General features: G+C 47.5%; 1 protein-coding gene across 1 annotated transcript in view; it reads left to right on the top strand.

Moving 5' to 3' along the window:
- Window positions 1-952: 952 nt before the first annotated feature.
- CCND3 (cyclin D3) overlaps window positions 953-18882 on the top strand; it is a 60470-nt gene continuing 42540 nt past the window's right edge. Inside the window, exon 1 of the mRNA XM_073320144.1 lies at window positions 953-1220. The gene's annotated coding sequence lies outside the window, so the exon portion shown is untranslated. The remainder of the gene's footprint in view (window positions 1221-18882) is intronic.

Below are 18882 nucleotides of genomic sequence, written 5' to 3' on the forward strand. Positions count from 1 at the left end.
CAGCTCTAAGGAGTGTGAATTGCACAGACCCGTTGATTTAAAGGGTATCACTGTTCACTATTTCACTGCGGATCAAGGGACGACAGAGTCTGGCTTAGGGGTGGAATTTGCGAGGACACCGTTCATTTATTTTTCCAGTTCACAGCCTGGGCCAGTCTCAGGAAGACAGGACTTTGTGTGGGACTGGTCCAGGGCGCTACTGAAAATCCTGGAAACCCTCTGCAGTAGCCCTTCTCTCCGTTGCTTCTCCCAAAATACTGTTCCCCAAATTGGTGTGACCCCAGGATCTACCCCCAAATGTGTTAAAGATCCACTCAATCTGTACCCTAGTCAGATGGTACAACGGCGCCAGAAAGCAGTGCAGTGCAAGAGATGCGGTACCTGTCTAGAAACTATCTATTCTCTCTAATTGCAGTACAAATGAAAGGACCCCCATAAGAAAGGAGCTCTCTGCCTTTCTGACATAAGGGATCAAGGAATAGTTGGGTTGTCCTTAAGGGAATCTGCTATTTATGTCGGACTGGAAAGAGCTGAAGTTGCTGTTAGCCCTGTTGATGCCATTTCAGTTATTTTATTTCAGTTTGGCTAATAGTTTCATTTCTTTACCACTTTTGCAACCACAATAAAACATCTGACATTTACGCAGAACCTTTCATCTCAAAGGATGCTGCTGAGTTTCAGTGTCCAACGGATGGAAAGTTTGAATCTACAAAAAAGGTCTTTTATTAAGCTCATATGAAGGGCCTAAATCACTTGGCCGGGTTGTTTGAAATATTAATCGGATTGTTTCTCAGTAAGCAGTGCTTTCTGAGCACAGCTTCAATTTCCCTTCTAGGGTGTTCAGATCTTGTGATCAAAACTTTGGTGAATGTCAGAAGTCGGTTGTGTGCTTCAGAAACTACAGAACAGGAAACCCCCCTTCTACAGCTCCCACCTCTTGCTTCCTGTTTAACTACATGTGTGGGGGAGAGAAGCATGTTAGGAACCAATAACTTTGTTGCAAAAAAGAAATGTAAACAACAGCTGCCACGCTGGAAATTAAAGGTCCTGATCTCGGTCAATTCAGATTGCAATGCAGCTTCCACGCAGCGCTTGTTTTTCAGAAGCGATGGTAGCGAAAACAGTAACCCATGGAAAAAGAAAGGGGTGGAGGAGAGGACAGACTGGATTGCTGAAAGGAAACATGTCCGGTGCAGCAAATTTCTTGATCGTCAAGAAAGGTAGGAGGCAATTTAGTTGCATTTTTACTGTAAAGTGTAGATTGAAAAGGAGAAAGAGAGAGATCTCATGTCATAAACAACAAAGGACCAGGAAAAAATTGGTGCCAAAGAGGTTGGCCGAACATAAGAACCTCGGAGACACTTCAAAGTGGTTGCTTGGCAGGGAGTGATTGTTTATTGGAGGTAGATCTCGGTGCAGGGTTGATTATGGATATATATCCCCTTGTTGTGCAGATGGTGTCAGAACCCAACAAACCAGTGACGCCGTAACTTCTGTAGCCCACGGCAGGTGTATGTGGCCTTGCCAGAAGTGCTGGAGTGGAGGCGTAGAAACTTTTCTGCCCATTGGTGAGCTGAGATGTCTGTGTCTTCTTGCAAAAGACACAGGGCATGATTTTCACAAGTGCTGAGCTCCTGCATCATGTAATTGGAGTTGCAGTGGCCCAGCACTTCTGCAAAGCAGGACCATCGTGAATAAACCAAGATTACAGGTGGACATGGGAGAAGCTATTTGTGAGAGGACTTAGCGCTGGTACCTTATGATGGAATCTGCTGGTTAACTGTTGACATGGGTCTGAACCAGTTTGGGGAGGGAGCGCTCTAGGTAGTCTGGATTGAAAACCTCAACTCACTGCAACCGCCTGGAGCTAAAGCACAGGGTCAGGCTTAGCCAGTAATGTTTATAAGAGTAATAGCTGACTATCAAACCAAGAGGTAGCATGTCATACCTAGTATCTGAATATCTGAATTCATACCCTACCTCCACCTTGGCTTATGAGGTACCTAGCATGGCATGTCTGAATCCATAGCTGTAGCTTGGCATACCTGATATCCATCCATAACATGGAACAGCTGGTACCTACCTGTAACATGGCACGCCTGAATCCATAGCAAGAAAGTGACGCATCTCTGGGGTGCCAGGATGTTAATTCACTGTGTGTCATATATCTGTCAAGCATCATGTGAAACCCAGGTTAGGCATGGAAGTGAAATGCTAATATGGCGAGATGGGAGTGGTGATGGCTGAGAGAGCATATGAACATCAAGCACCACACCAGAGCATTGAGCAGTGGTGCATTTGCTCCGTGTAAATACATCAACTGTCTCTAAGTCCAAGAGAAATATCCCACAAAAAATAGCTCAGCTTCTCCTTATCCTTGGAGGATTAGGGCCAGAAACTCAGCCATTTCATGCAACAGGGAGCCCTTGTGAGGGATAAGTAGGTGGTGGTACAGTACAGAGTGAGGGAGTGTTATCTAGTGCTTAGAGCTTAGGACCTAGTCTCGGCTCTGTCACTAATTCACTCAGTGACCTTAGGCAAGACATTGTTGTGCCTGAGATTCCCCATTTATGCAACAGGAAGGATGTTAATATTATCTACCCACCTGTGTTATTTACACTGAGAACCTTGTGTGAAAGGTGTGATATAAATGCAAAGCATTATTAATTATTCTTGTTGTTATTGCTATTTGTTTTATTATCTCAGGCCTTAGAATTCCCTCTACTTGATTGGAACTTTTGCTGTCCTCAAGACTGGTAGCCTGCCTTCCCATAGTTTGAAATATCTAGTATTTCAGAGTGCTATGATAAAGGGGAATTTTAGGAAAATGTAGGGCATCATCAGACCCTGTGACAAACAGGAAGACTACTCTGAGTCTTGTAAAACAAGCAGAGGGAAGGCTCTGTTTGGGTAGCTCATCACTGAAATCTGTTGTGAACACCTTTGTCCTCCCTTCTTAAGGCCTGGTTTTATTGTTTGTTTGAAGACATTTAGTCTCTTTGACACACAAAAGGGAAACCACTTCACCCCAGTTTGGTGTGGACCCCCCAACAAACTCTGTGTAACAAAACAAGAACAATCCCCTGCAACAACAACAACAAAGGGTGGGGGAGAGAAACTCCACTATAATATTTAAAAAATTCCATACCAATAACCAAGAGTGATACTTAATAATCATGTCCATTGCCTCTTTCACCAAAGAATCTCAAAGCACTTTACAAACATCCATAAATAAAGCCACTTGTCAACAATACTTCTCAAAACCAGGAATAGAACTCAGGATTCCAGATCCCCAGGGCTTAACCAATAGACCCACTTTCCTTAGAGCCTGGAATAGAACCCAGGAGTCCTGGCCCACTCCTTGCTCAGACCGCTAGACAGTACCACCTTCCTTACAGTAACCACAAGAGGCACAAATCTGCATAGAACGGGTCCGTCTGTATCAGGGAGCATTAGGGTGAATTGCATTTAAGAAAATACCCAGATGTTTTTGGTTTTGTTCAATATCTTCATAAATGATCTGGAGGATGGTGTGGATTGCACTCTCAGCAAATTTGCGGATGATACTAAACTGGGAGGAGTGGTAGATACGCTGGAGGGGAGGGATAGGATACAGAAGGACCTAGACAAATTGGAGGATTGGGCCAAAAGAAATCTGATGAGGTTCAATAAGGATAGTGCAGGGTCCTGCACTTAGGACGGAAGAACCCAATGCACAGCTACAGACTAGGGACTGAATGGCTAGGCAGCAGTTCTGCGGAAAAGGACCTAGGGGTGACAGTGGACGAGAAGCTGGATATGAGTCAGCAGTGTGCCCTTGTTGCCAAGAAGGCCAATGGCATTTTAGGATGTATAAGTAGGGGCATAGCGAGCAGATCGAGGGACGTGATCGTTCCCCTCTATTCGACATTGGTGAGGCCTCATCTGGAGTACTGTGTCCAGTTTTGGGCCCCACACTACAAGAAGGATGTGGATAAATTGGAGAGAGTCCAGTGAAGGGCAACAAAAATGATTAGGGGTCTGGAACACATGACTTATGAGGAGAGGCTGAGGGAGCTGGGATTGTTTAGCCTGCAGAAGAGAAGAATGAGGGGGGATTTGATAGCTGCTTTCAACTACCTGAAAGGGGGTTCCAAAGAGGATGGCTCTAGACTGTTCTCAATGGTAGCAGATGACAGAACGAGAAGTAATGGTCTCAAGTTGCAGTGGGGGAGGTTTAGATTGGATATTAGGAAAAACTTTTTCACTAAGAGGGTGGTGAAACACTGGAATGCGTTACCTAGGGAGGTGGTAGAATCTCCTTCCTTAGAGGTTTTTAAGGTCAGGCTTGACAAAGCCCTGGCTGGGATGATTTAACTGGGAATTGGTCCTGCTTCGAGCAGGGGGTTGGACTAGATGACCTTCTGGGGTCCCTTCCAACCCTGATATTCTATGATTCTATGATTCTATGTCCTTGAGTTCCTATCTGGCTCCCTAGGCTGCAGCCTTGGCCTAGACAGGTAGTGCCAGCTTTGCCCTGGTGATCATGGAGTGCCAAGTAAGCTGGTGACTCACACGGCATCTTGTCAGGTCAACAGTATTATTAGTGCTCTCCGCACAGTATCTGTAGAACCCAGAGCAGAGCTGCCTGCTGCTGGTTTGTTTGCCTTCCCTTGACATTTCTGGTGTTTTACAATTGGTGGCCTCTTCTATCTACCAAGAGAACAGGGCTCCCCCAGCCCACCCCACCCGAAGTTCTGACCAATAGCAGAGAACAGAAGGCTACGCAGAGTAGGCAGAGCCTTACCCAGGGACCTGGGCCATTGTTAACAGCTCAAGGTAGTATTTCTTCCAGACCCCACCTTCCTTTCTCAGCTGAGGACAGCAGCTGCAAGGACACTGGTAAAGCCATCACACGTGTACTGAGGTTCCCGCGCGCACACGCTGCTGCGTGAGTCTGCATGCACAGAGTGATGCCCATCACTTTTGCACATTCACACTAATACGTCGGTGCTCACAACTCTCACATGAATCCTTCCACATCCACAACTGTCACCCCACCCCCCAACACACACACAGCCTCCCTCTCTTGTGCTCACTCCACAGACTGAGGGCTGCTGTGATCACCACTATTTAAATTTCAGTTTAGGTGCAACCTCCCTGCTCCTGACATGCTGCCAGTATGACTCATCCTTTGGGTGCCCGTTTGATAGGTTTGACTCTCTGGAGCAACAGTTTGCACGCCTTGATCTGCACCTTTTCACTTCGCAAACCGCAATACCATATTGAATCACTGTGGGGAGCTGTTAGGCAAATAACAGGACTGTCTCAGTTAAGTCTCATCTGTGCGGTTTGCTGGCATTACTTTATTCTCTGTCCATGGGTAGGTATTCTTTTTCTTTCCTTCCCAAGTTACCTTCCAGACCCAACTCAGGAAACAAACCCCGCTCTGAAACGAAGCATGTAGATCATTATATTACAGTGGCTTTGTTTGGCACTAGTTCAGAGATGGGGGGAAAACCGTGGAAAAAAGTTGTGATTGGTTAAGACAGTGTTGTCTAGTGGGTAGAGCACTTGACTGGGACTTGGGAGAATATGTTCAATTCCTGGTTGTGCCACCAGCCTGCTGGGTGAACCTGGGCAAGTCACTTTCCCTTCCTTGTGCCTCAGTTTCCCCATCTGTAGAATGGCGATAATGACCTCCTTTTTAAAGTGCTTTGAGATCCACTTATAAAAAGCACTAGATAAGCACTGGGTATTTTATTCTTCAGCAAGACCACCTGGCGGGGGAAAGGGGCAATTTGCCTCATCCCCCGTTTGAGAGGGCTCCCAAACCGAGTGCTGTTGCAACCTGGCACACAGGGTTGCAGTGACACTCAGGTTTGTCCCAGCCACTCCTTCATCATGATACCCTTCGTCATGATACCCTTCGTCCCCTGCCCACAGGGAGCCAGGCCTAGCCCCATGGGCAGGAACCAGTGTTGCACGGTGAGTGGGGTGGGCTCACTCACCAGCACACACCGCTTGCTGCCAGAGCCTCCTCCACTTCTAATTGTTTTTGAATGAGGCCCCCCAAAAAACCTCCATGCAGCCCTGTTATTCAGCTTTGCGAGCAAGTTGATGGATAAGGAGCCCTGGAAAACTTTTCCCATGCAGTGTTTCATGGCCTCACTGCCCATGTCTTGCTCTGTGAAGAGCAAGTTATCGAATGACCCAACTGAAATCCAGAGCTATGAGCAAACAGTCCCAGTGTTATAGGTACAAGATCCATCCCCATGGTACAGTAAAAAACAAAGCTTATCCATGCTTTATGGCATAAACCCACCTCTAACTGATAAGGATTTAGAAAAAACTTCCGCTATAGGCAAGTTATTCCATAAATTCTCACTGCGGAGTTTCTTACCTCTGAAGCTGCTGGTACTGGCCAATCTTGGATTTGGGACTAGAAGAACCCCATGTCTGGTATAGAATGGCAGTTTGTATGTTCCTAATTAGAGCAAAGCAAGTACATAGCTTAAAATTCATATTACTTAGAGTCATGTGAAATTGTGAACTAAGTTTTCACTGGAAGCATTTGGCTGCTGTCATTTTTTCCATTTTCCCCAGAATCTTATGAAATTGGTAATCTAGCTGGAAGGGGGGAAAAGCAGGATTCTCACCTTTCACATGTTTTTCCGGTAAAATCTGTTTTTCTCAAAAACTTTTTATTTTCATCCCTAAGTGTTTTTCATTTTAGCAGGGAAATGTTATTAAAAAAGGAACCACTTTCTAATTTGTGGCAAAAGGAAAAAAAAAAACCTTGGTGTCAGATGTTTTGAATTGTGTTGGGAGTATTCTGCATGATTTAGTCAGACAGAGATAGGAGTGGGAGTCAAGATTCCTGGGTTGTGTTCATTGAACTGTTGTTTGACAGCACACAAGCTCATATAACCTCCCTGTGCTTCAGCTGAACCGTTAACATGATGCTCACTGATCTCAAAGGAGGAGCGGTAAAGCTTCAATTCATATGTGTAAAGGATGACAGTGATTCCAGGCTCATTAGGTGTGACTAGATCATGACATTGTCAGTTTTACTCTCGGGAAGCACTCAGGTGTTATGATGAAGGAGGCCACATAGAAACATGGAAGGATAACTTTGATGTTTTCAGATCTAGACTGTATGGCTTTCTGGAAGATATGCTTTAGTCAGGCATAAATTGTTGGGCTTAATATAGGGGTAACTAAGTGAAATTCTGTGGCCTTTGATACACAGAAGGTCAGGCTAGATGATCTGTGGTCCTTTTTGGCTTCAAAATCTATGGCTAGATAGGCAGACTTTGAAAAGCATGCTTTGCTAGACTTGTGGTCCCAGCCGCTGAAAAGAGTTAATTTCCTTCCCTTTGTTTTTGTCTTTTGTCCAGTCCCAATCTGTATTCATCGAGTAAGATCTCCTACAAAACAAGCACCTTTATTTCCCAAGTACTAGGATATGGGGCAGGGTAGCCCCATCTCTGCCCCTCCTTCCTTACCTAGCTAATGAGGAACCCAACAAAACACAACTTTGATTACCTTTGCCACGAGAGGGCGGCGCGTTACCAGAATACTTTCAGGCTCCTTCTGGAGTTGTTGAAAGACATTGTTACCTTCCAGCCTTGCACAACCTAGGGGGAAAAAATCCTTTCTTCAGCCTTCTGCTGCTGAAAACCTTTTACAAACATAGGAATTGACAGATTGGATCAGATCGGGGTCCATCTAGTTATGTATCAATACCAGATGTTCAGAGTATGTTGCAAGTGGGCAAGTATGGAATAGCCTATCTACAGAGAAGAAAGAAAAGGAGGACTTGTGGCACCTTGGAGACTAACAAATTTATTTGAGCATAAGCTTTCGTGAGCTACAGCTCACTTCATCTGTAGCTCACGAAAGCTTATGCTCAAATAAATTTGTTAGTCTCTAAGGTGTCACAAGTCCTCCTTTTCTTTTTGCGGACAGACTAACACGGCTGCTACTCTGAAACCTGTCCACAGAGAAAGTTTCTTCCTAACCCTATCAATCAGTGGTTGGCTTATACCGTGGAGGAGAGAGAACCATAAAGCAGGGGACTTACCGTCATGCTGTCATTGTTATTTTTATTATATTAATCCTATCTATTGTAACTGAATGCTCTAATTGTTCATATCAATAGCTTTTTATTTAAACCTACTAAGCTTTTATTCTCACTGATATGTTGGCCACAGCTTTGTTATCCAGCTGTATATGAAATCCCGGTGTGGTGGAGGGGCAAAAAGGGCTAAAATGATCCTTGGATGTTTTAACAGGGGAATATTGAGCAAGAGTAGAGAGGTGATATTGACTCTCTAGGTAGCACTGGTGAGACTACTGTTGGACATTGTCTCCAGTTCTGGTGTTCACACTTAAAAAAAGTGTGTGGAAAAATTGTAGGGGATCCAGAGAGAAGTTAAAAGAATGATCTGTGGTCTGGAAAACACACCTTAAAATGAGAGAGTTAAGGAGTTTGGTCTTTTTAGATTGAAAGATTAAGATGTAATTAAATCACAATCTATAAATACCTACACAGAGGACTCTTTAATCTAGCAGACAAAGGCACAACAAGATCCGGTGGCTGGAAGTTTAGGCCAATAAAGTTAGAGCTGGACATAGAATCCACATTTTTAACTGGGAGCATAATTAACCACTGGACCAGCTTCCCATGGGAAGTGGTGAATTCTCCATCACTTAGAGTCTTTAAATCAAGATTGAATATCTTTCTAAAAGGTAATGCTCTAATTCAGCCACAAGTTATTGGGCTGCATGCAGGAATGCATGGCTGAAGTTTTATGGCTTGTATGATGCTGGAGGCTGGACTCGATATTCACAGTGAGGTAGGTATTGTACTTCCAATTTCACAGATGAAGAACCGAGAAGAGAAGTGATTTCCCCAAGGTCACAAAGGGGAGGCAATGTCAGGGCTGGGATTAGAAATCAGGTGTTCCTAGCTCCCAGTCCTGCACTCCCCCTCTCCTCCATTCTTGTTGAGGCATCAGAGATGATAAATCCAGGGTTTCTTAGCTGTCTCACTCTCCCAGGATGACCCTAGAGCACCCTGTAAAGACCCAGCAGCTGGCCAGATTGGAACCCCAGGGTGCATCTGTGAGTTAAAAGGGGTGCTGGGGATACTGCTGTTTGCTGGATCTTTTAGATGACTCCCACATTAAAAGCTGTGCATTTCTGGTCTATAAGCAGCACGTGGCTCTGCTTCTGAGTCACAGTGGCCTATCTAATCGGCCAGGCATGTAAACCCATACCTACAGGCTGTCCCAAGTCTCTACTGCCGAGAACTATTGCAGATCTCTGGTCAGCTGGCCCTGCCTAATCAGTGACTCACTGGGTTTTGTGCTCTGTTCTATTCTCTCTCTTCATTTGACTGAAGCTTTAGGGTTTGAAGGTTACAATGAGATCAGCTCAGCTGTACCGGGAAAAGAAGCTTTCAGTGGGTCTTATCACTGGTCAGATGCAAGATTTTCCTTCTTGGAAAGGCAAAGGAGTGGATGTGCTGGAACAACCAGCCTGCTCTGATCAGTTTGCACAATACACAGTGAAGGGAGCCGAGGAGTGGGGAGAGTCTCTCCATCACAGATGCTTAGCACCAGTTGGAGGGCATGTGGTCCCCACTCTGTGTCTTCCCTCTAATGGGAAAGATCTTTATAATCTCTGCCTCATCAAATAGAACTCCTCATCCTCAACATCACAGTCATGATTCTGCCTTCCCGCCCTGGCTCGGGAAAGCCTCCTCCAGCTCGCCTCACCAAAAGGTCTCTCTTGTCTCACAGCTGCAGAGCATTCCAGAGACACTGGCCCAAAGCAACCCTTCGGCTTGCTACCAGGTATGTTGTGAATTGCAGTAGCCCACTGGGATTGCAGGGGAGTGGAGGATTCAGCCCAGAAGCTGAAGCAGAGAACTGACAGTGAAACAGTCAACATGTCCATGGCCCAGCCTTTCTTTTGGCAGGGCCAGGCTTGGTGGAAAGCCCCATCAACTGGGACATTTAAAACAAGGCTGGAAAAAGATCTGGCCACTAGGCTCCCGGTGGGGAGCTATTGAGCTCTTTCATGGCAGGGACTGTGTGCATTTTGTGTCCTATACAGCACTGAGTGAGTTGCTGATGCTTAATAATTAATAACAGACTAGATGACCTAATAAAGGCCATTTCTGTCTCTAATGTCTGGGATTCTATGATCTTTTATCTGTTCTTCTCCACTTGCAAGGAATTGGACGCCATTCTGGTTCATTTATCAACATGTTCCAGCTAGAGGGGCTTAGCTTCCAATTGTCCCTAGTTCTCGTGGACATCAGGAAACACCAGTGGCTCAGCCATTATGTGTGGTATCACCATCAGATAACTGGGCCAACCACAGGCTTATTCTTCTTACAGTAACTCTGGAAGGAAATCTCAACAGCACTGTCCCACGTGCTACAATTTGGCCTTGAAAAGCATCATTGATTTCCGAGTGCCCCTGAGTACTCTTGTTTCTGTCAGAAGCAGTGATTGCTGTGGATTCGCTGTATTCACGTCATCTGGCTTTTGAGGTGAGCCTGAGAGCTGGGATATTAACTTATTTGTTGGTCCCATACAATACAATGTCCAACCCAACACCCAGGAACAGGAGAGGAGGAGAACCTCTGTTTTTTAAAAGGTAGGAGCAGTTGCTGTGCAGTCTTGGTTATACAAGGGATTGTATCCAGCTTCTTTGGTCTGCAGCATGGTGACCGTGCAGAGCTTGAGAAAGGACGAGAGATTGCAATCCCATAGCAGATCTATACAGCCCCTCTCAATGGCATGGAATCTTTTCCATGCAGCCATTCAGGAGCATGTCAGTGGATACCAACCTCTCTCACGTGACAAGGGTATTTAACTGTCAGTAAGTCTGACCTATGTCAGGTGACTTTGGCCAGGAAATAAAGTTCTGTCTCTTATCAACCCTCCTGTGTGTCACAACTTTATTACAAGGTGCACAGGTCCACACGTGGCCACTCGGGACACAACTCCACATCCCCCACTTGGGCAAAGATCCATACCTCTGTCTTCCTGCCATCTATCACAGACTTCAATTTCCTCCCAGGCTGATGTTAATAGAAGAGGAAGTTGAGCTCAAGGCCATGTTCTATTAACAGTTTCTGGTCCAAACATTAGGGGGCAGGGTAAGCAGGAGACATTTGGGGTCAGAAAATTCAGACTCAAACTCCTCTTCATTCCAGAAACTGGCTGCTGCAGTGCAGGATTCTTCCCCCCCCTTGCAACTTGGGTTGTGGGAATGAGCCCTCAGACAAAATGTCCATGTAACCAGATCTCTTCTCATGTATCATGACGAGAGATGGGCCTGAACTGCCGCCTTTAGACCCAGATCTGAACCCATCCAAAGTCTGAGGTTCCTCGGATCCAGGGTTTTGATGTAAACCACGATAGAGACTGGGGAGAGAGGCAGCCATACAATTTGCCTTTGGATCCAGCCCTCCTAAAGTTTTGGATCTGAGACTCTGGTCCAGGCCCATACCTGGTTGTGAAGTTATGAATGTGATGTCCTGTTGCCATGACACCAAGGAGGTGAACAGAATTAACCCCATGTCTACTGAACCAGACTCAAGATTGTCTGGGGTTAGCAGATTTGCAGCTGGGCTCAGCTTCCCCCATGCCTCACTTCAGCCGCATGCCCAGCCCTTAAACAGCCTTTAAAGTACCTTCAGACTGCAAGTGTGAGTAATGCGGAGTAAGATGGGCATCATCTCCCTGATAAACCTGGCGCTGGAGTGAAAGGGAGGACAGGACTATGTCTGCATCCTTTCATGTCTGAGCCACTTGTGCACCTCCCCCTGTGGCTGACAGCTTGCCAGAGGAAGCCCATCTCTGCTTCTGAGCCAGAGGTGCACCCAAGCCACGGTGCCGCATTGCATGTGCCTTTGATCGCTTTGCAAAGAGCAAGGTGTTGCCGGCCCTGTGCAGTGACAGCCTTGCTCCCAAGGCCCAGCGCCAACAGCTCTCTCACTCGAAAGGGGCCGCTTATCTCAGCACTTTACCACATTTGGGTTTCTTGCCAGTGCTTTTGACGAGCTGCCTATCGTCTTCAGGAAACCACATGGTGGGTGGTGCCCTTGCTGGGTGGGGCTGGGGGAGGGAATCCTACTCCTCCAGGTTGCATGGCTTCAGGAATTTAGCTGGGTTTGGGATCCCAGTGACCTGATCTAGGGAAAAGTGTTAATATTCTCTGCCTGAGCAGAGCAGAGGTGCCTGCCCTTCCCATGCAGGGGTAGTCAGGGTAGCAGAGCTGGGCCAGCATAAATAATTCCCTCAGCATACTACAGGGGGGTGTTGTGAGTGGTCCAGAGTGGCTGGTACGTGGAGTCATACCCTCCTTGACCAAAGGAGGAGCACGCTAGTTGGAAAAGCTCCCCGATTAAGTGCTTGAACTTTGGCGGCACAAAGCTATATATTTGATTTGGACTGAAGGAGCCTTTCTGAGCTCTTCCATAAGGCCCGGGCCATAGGAAGTTTTTTGTGTGTTTCAGTGGGGCTCTGAGCAGCCAAGGGATATCAGTAAACTGGACTTCAAGACCTTAGTATGTTGGTGCCCAGTGTAAGCATGGCTCACTGCCGGACCTGTCAGAGGTGGAATCCAGAGGCTTTATGAGCATTTGGAGACACTTCCAGGAGTGATGGGTGAACCTCTAAAGAGTCAGAAAAGTAACCCCAATACAGAACCTTATCTGCGCAATCTGAACCTCCTATGTCATATGGGGAAGTTTGGTCCAGCAGCTAGAGCACTGGGCTGGGACTGAGAGCTAGGTTCTCTTCCTGGCTCTGCCTCTTGTGTAACTTTGGGCAAGTTGCTTCACCTCTGTCTGCCTCTGTTTTCCTCATCTATAAAATGGGGATAATAATCCTGACCTTCCGTTGTAAAGCACGCTGAGATCTGTGGGTGAGAAGAGCTGGTATTATCAAATCTGCAAATCAGAACTGGGAATGTCCTAAGAGGGGTCTGTCTTTTTCCCGGCTGGATCCTGGAAATGCAGAGACAACAGCAACATATGACATATAATGACAAAAGTAAACTTATCAAAACTTCCAAACAGGTTCACTTGGAGTTTGGGGCTAAGGTTTGGGCCGATTCTTATTTGATCAAATCCAGCTCCCCCGCCCCCAACTTTCAGGTGGCATTTGAATTTTCACCATCAGCGGAAGAAAGATCCCACAAAGGACAAAGGCTGGGGTCTATTCACTGTAATCAGGAAAGGGGCCTCATGGAAAAGACGCTTGAGTAGGAAACCCTAAGGTGGAGAGGGTTTAAAAGTCCCTTGATCAGCACTGCTGTTTCTTCGTGGCCTGATTTGAAACAAGCTGAGCTCTTGCCACACTCGTTGACTTCAGCAGGCGCTCTGGTTGCTCAGCACCTCGAAAATAAATGTGCAGCTGTTTGTAAAGACCCCTCTGTGTTACAGCGAGTGAATAAAGCGTCTCCAAAGACCCTTCATCCCCAAGGCACACCTGCAAATGTTTGATTTCCCCATCGGGTTACTCAGTTAGATTTCATCCTAGCAATGAATAGAAGAAGCAAAGAATAAAAGCAAAGAATAAAATAACACCAGCTGATGAGCAAAATGCTTGGAACCCTGTATATAAACCTGGTGCTGACTTGGAACTCACAAGATTTCAATTTTACGGCACAAAAGGGTCCCTCTGCGAAGCTTAGAGTTAAGTTTCTGGCTAGTGGGAAGCAAGAAGTTTCCAAAGCTGCCGATGGACTTTGGCAAAGGTAATAGGTTGCTATAAGGGAAGCTGTAGCCCTGAGATAACGCTGGCAAGCACAGATGTAAGCAGCCAGCAACCGTGGGGGGTCTATATAAATGGGGCATTTTCATGGGCGTTTTTTCACACATCATATTTGCCGACAGGAAAAGTGGGTCTCGACCCTGGGCTGCCTCACTTTGCTTCAGAGAGAATCCACCTCTCTCCTGGAGTGAGATGACCATGCAGCCTCTGTAATCTGTCAGCCCTGACTTCCCCAACTGCCCTGCCTTTGTCCCCAGGGCAAGAAGGAAATCCAGGCTCCATCTCCATCCACTAGGTAGCCCCTTCACAGTGCTCCCTAATGAGACCTTGACCTTACCCGCCCCCTGTCTCCCACGCACCTCTCTTAGGAGGAAAGGAGGCTTCAGGCTCCAGGACATATGCCTAAGACCTGGGTCATCATCCCTTTGCCCCATGACTGCTCAGGGCCTTTACCCAATCATCTTTGTTAAGAGCCAGATCCAAAGCCCATTGACGTCAATGGAAGTCTTGAGTCTTTGGGGACTAACGGGAACCGTGAATCCAAGCCCCTCTGAAATCCAGGATCATTTAGACACAGGGCTTAAGTTCATGCCTGAGGCCCATTTCCACTCGTTAACCAGGCAGTAGGAGTTTTGCTTCTCGTGGGGCATCATCAGCAGCAGTCAAAAGCTGGAGAGACACAGACAGGCAGAGATAGGGGCCGGTGGCTGGCAGCTGTTCAGGATACGCTGCTGATTCTGCGTAGCCCATCTCCCGCCTTTTTGGAAATGGACAGTAAGCGGGGGGAGAGAGAGAGAGAAATAGCTACTGATAAAGCCTCGCACAGACGAGCAGCCGTGCTCCGAGAGGGCTGCGACCTGCAGCCCGTCTCTGGGGATCTGCACCAGCTGGGAGACAATGATAGGGTTCACTGCTCGCTCTGTTTTTTCACGCTCCCAGCTCTGGGGATGGGGTCGGATATAATCTCCCTTCCTTCCTCCCTCCCTCCCTCCCCTCCTCCCTTATGTCTCCATCTCTTCCTCTTTAGGTCTAAAGTTGTCTCTTTAACCCCTGTTAACTCGCCTCAGCAGATTTACTGACTCTCCTCCCCTCTAGTCTGTTCATTCCCCTAACCAGCCCACCCCAAACAGACATCTGGCTTTGGTCCCCAGGGGGGCTGCACTCAGAGGGACCTCGCTGACCAGGCTGGCTGGCTGTGGCATTCTGGGAAATCCCACGGTGCTCTCTATCACATTAAAAGTGAATTTAAAAGAGTTCAAATAAGGTGAGAACATGCTTAGGCAAAGGAAGGCCAGTGAAAGCGGGATGGCTTGGGGCAGGGGGTGAGGTGGAGTGTCCCTGAAGACAGGCTCCCTCAGTGTGTGAGCTGGTGTCGGTTGAGGAGTTTGATTTTCCCAGGCTGGGGAGACAGGGTCTGTGCTGGGGTCAGAGGGGGAGAGAGCCCCCTGGGGTTTGGGGCAATGAAGCATATGCTTGACAGGGTCTAACAGAGAGAGGGCAGAGAATAATGACTGTGCTGGAGTCAGATGGGGAGAGGGCTCCCTGGGGCTGGGGATAATGGAGTCTGTGCTGGGGTCAGACGGGGATGGGGGCTCTCTGGGGCTGGGGTGATGAGGTCTGTGCTGGGGTCAGACAGGGATGTGCGCTCCCTGGGGCTGGGGTAATGGGATATGTGCTGGGGTCAGATGGAGATGGGGGCTCTCTGGGGCTGGGGTGATGAGGTCTGTGCCGGGGTCAGAAGGGGCAGAACTGTCCCTCAGTCTGGGGTGTAATGGGGTCTGCTTTTGGGTGAATATTGAGGATTGGGGGGTCTGTTCACGTTCTGGGGTACAGCTTTTATCCAAACCAACTCTCCTGCGCGTAGCCTGGCGTCTGTGCTTGGCGGCTAGCTCCTAACATGGCAACTGACTCCTAACTCGCTCAGTGGACTCCCAGGCTCTCTCTGCAGTGAGTGTACAGAGTTCCCACGGCACCCGGCAGAGAGCCTGTGGCTTGGGGGTACGCGAAGGGCTGCAGGTCACACTTCACCTGCGAACAACTGTCACCACTTGCAATCTCGTTTTCTTTTCCTTTTCGTAACAAATGAGCAGGGTCCCCACATCTGGCTCGGCGGTTGAACAGGTTCGATTTAATCATAGTAAGATACAAGAGACAGAGCAGAGGGAAAGAGTGTGGGGGGGAGCACCGAACACCTGTTCACCTAGACACAATGGGCCAGGTTCAGGTTTGTGCTGCGCATGCGAGTGCTCCAGGAAAACCACAGCCAGCAGTGAGGGCACAGGGCGGAAGTTAGCTGACCAGAGTCTGCCTGGAATGGAAAGTCATACGGTAGGCACCTCTTGCAGAGGCCCACTGCAAATTACATCACAGGTGGAGGGGAGCCGGGGCCCGATCGGCATGCTGATGCATGTCTGCAGCCATGCTGAGCCAGCATTGGCCTCCGTGCACATTTCCCCACCCGAGGGCAAATGATTCCTGCTGGGAACAGCATGCACCAGGGGAGTATGGGGCAGGCAGGATCTGGGGACACATGAATGCTGTTTTTGGAGCACGATGGTGCAGACATTGTTAAAAGTGTGATAAACCCTCATGCTTCAGGCTCCAAACCAACCACTGACTGCCTGGACACAGGAACAATCTTCCCCGGGGCAGGTTATTCTGTAATTGCCCATTATGGGTTTCTTTGCACCTTCTTCTGAAGCAGCTGGCACCCGCCATTGGTATAGACAGGATAACAGACCGTGTGGATTTCTGGTCTTGCAAATCCTCTGCACAGCTGGCCCTAGGTGTTTTGCCATTTTTTGCCACTAGGGCCAGGTGGCACAGCAATTCGGTGCCCACAAAAGTTGACACCGAGGGCAGCTGCCCTGTTCCTATGTTCCAATGGCTGAGCCATTGTGTCTGTTCGCTGTGTCCCCACTGTCTCTCTGCACCAGCCCTATATCAGAGGTGCCAATCCCAGACCAGAAGGAAACGGCGGTAGGCACTGAGCTGATCAGAGAAGGGAGAAGGTGGTATCTCTCCTGGAAACATTTCACAAATACTGCTGAAAAGCCTATAAATATAAATTAGTCATAGTGATGAATTCACTGATACTGAATATCATTCAAGTTAGCACAACAATCCGAGCTGGGGCTTGCTTGCAGTCATCCTATTTGAAAAGCATTAGTCGCAAAAGGCTGCACTGATGTTTCTTTCATTGGTGATAAGGAGGGAGAGGAAAATGTGTACCAGATTCCCATGCTCACATGGAATCCTTCCCACCTGGGTGGGTTTTCTGTGCCCACCTGGAACAGACTTTAGAGTATATCACCTGGAACCAGTTGCAGTGTTATCATAACTCCATAGCACTGTCTAGCAAGAACAACCCAGACCATATTGTGAACCATGATCGAGCCGTTTATATCACACTGTCAATATAAGTGGGCTGGAACCTAGGCATGTCTCCCCCAATTCATAGATTATACAATCAGATCGGACTTTTGTAGTCATCTAGTTTTACCACCTGCATAAGACAGTCCATAGGACTTCCTTGCATTCATTCTTGTTTGAACTAGAACTTGTCTTTTAGAAAACCATAGTTTGCCAGAAGCTGGAAATGAGCGAAAGGGAGTGGATCACTTGATGATTCCCTGGTCTGTTCATTCCCTCTGGGGCACCTGGCATTGGCTACTGTCGGAAGACAGGATACTGGGCTAGATGGACCCTTGGTCTGACCCGGCATGGCCGTTTTGTGTTCTTATGTTATGTTCATCCAATCTTGAGGTAAAACTTGAGAGTGAAGGAGAATCCACCACGACCCTTGGTAAGTCGTTCTGATGGCTAAATATCCTCTCTTAAAAATTTGCGCCTTATTTTCTAGTCTGAATTTGTCTAGCTTCAACTTCAAGCCATTGGATCTTGTTATACCTTCGTCAGCTAGATTGAAAAACCCTCTATTATCAGATTCCCACAGTGAAGGGAAATTTTGCAGCATTAGTCTAGCATAAAAGCTCTATGTCGTGTCCTCTTGACAGTGCCAGGTGATAGAGGCATGTCGGGAGCTGGAGGGAATGTGGCCAGAGAGAACTACACTCTGACTATTCTCATCTGATGGAGCTATCCATAGGGAGATACTTACCGTAGGGTAAGTTAGAGAAGCCACTGGGGCTCCTCTAAATTATGCCAGCAGGTGGACAGGCCCAACGTATGGAAGGCTCAACGGCAGCTTAAAACCATTCCTTCCTGAGATGTGTGGCTCAGGACGTGCATCTCAGAATTGGGGTTTCGGGGTGGGGAGATAAATGCTGATAAAAACCAGGCTGCCCTACATGTTTGGGATCTACCTGCCAGGGGTCGAGCATGTCTAACTCAAAAGGTGACAAATTTTGCCATGCGATCGGTTACAGTGGCATCAGGTTTCTACTTTCTTGTTACTTTTGTGTGTGTGTGCATGCGTGTTAACTGAGACAGCAGTTTTTCCTCCCTCCCACCCCCAACCTGATTATTGATGAAAGCAGATTTGACATGCGATAGGCCCCGAGATAAAAGCAACGTTACGAGAGAAAATAAGCAACGGCTCGGAAAAAAAAAAAAGCCAAAGATCTGAGCAAGACAGCGCAGGGGTGTCGGATGTCACCCAGGCCCGGCCGCTCGCCAGCGCTCAGGTGCAGCTGGGAGGAGGTTGGCCTCATGAAAGGGTTAAGGAGAGGAAGGCTGGGAGGTTTGGAGCCCTTTTCAGAAAGGTTTTGAAATCTGATTTTCTTTTTGCAACTGAGTGAGGTTTATCAACTTCCTATTTGAGAGCAGAAGTGGGAGCTGGTGCAGGTCTGCCGCCTGGGCCCTTTGCAAGCTCTGTCATTCTTTATTACTAACATAGCACCCACATGGGAGTCTCAAAAACGTGAACTTAAATGGGAGCAAGAGCAGGCGGATGGGCGAGCACATGTTCCAGCACTCATTGCTACACCCTTTATTGGATCGTTGAATTCTGTCCCCGATGCACCTGCACATGACATAACCTAGCCTTTAGTTAGTAGCAGTATTGCCTATCTTCTAGCACTGTCTATACTTGGGATTTAGCCATCAATAACCAGCGACTGATGTAGCTGCACTGGTTCAA

Source organism: Lepidochelys kempii, chromosome 21, assembly GCF_965140265.1.
Source record: "Lepidochelys kempii isolate rLepKem1 chromosome 21, rLepKem1.hap2, whole genome shotgun sequence".
Classification (NCBI taxonomy): Eukaryota; Metazoa; Chordata; order Testudines; family Cheloniidae; genus Lepidochelys; species Lepidochelys kempii.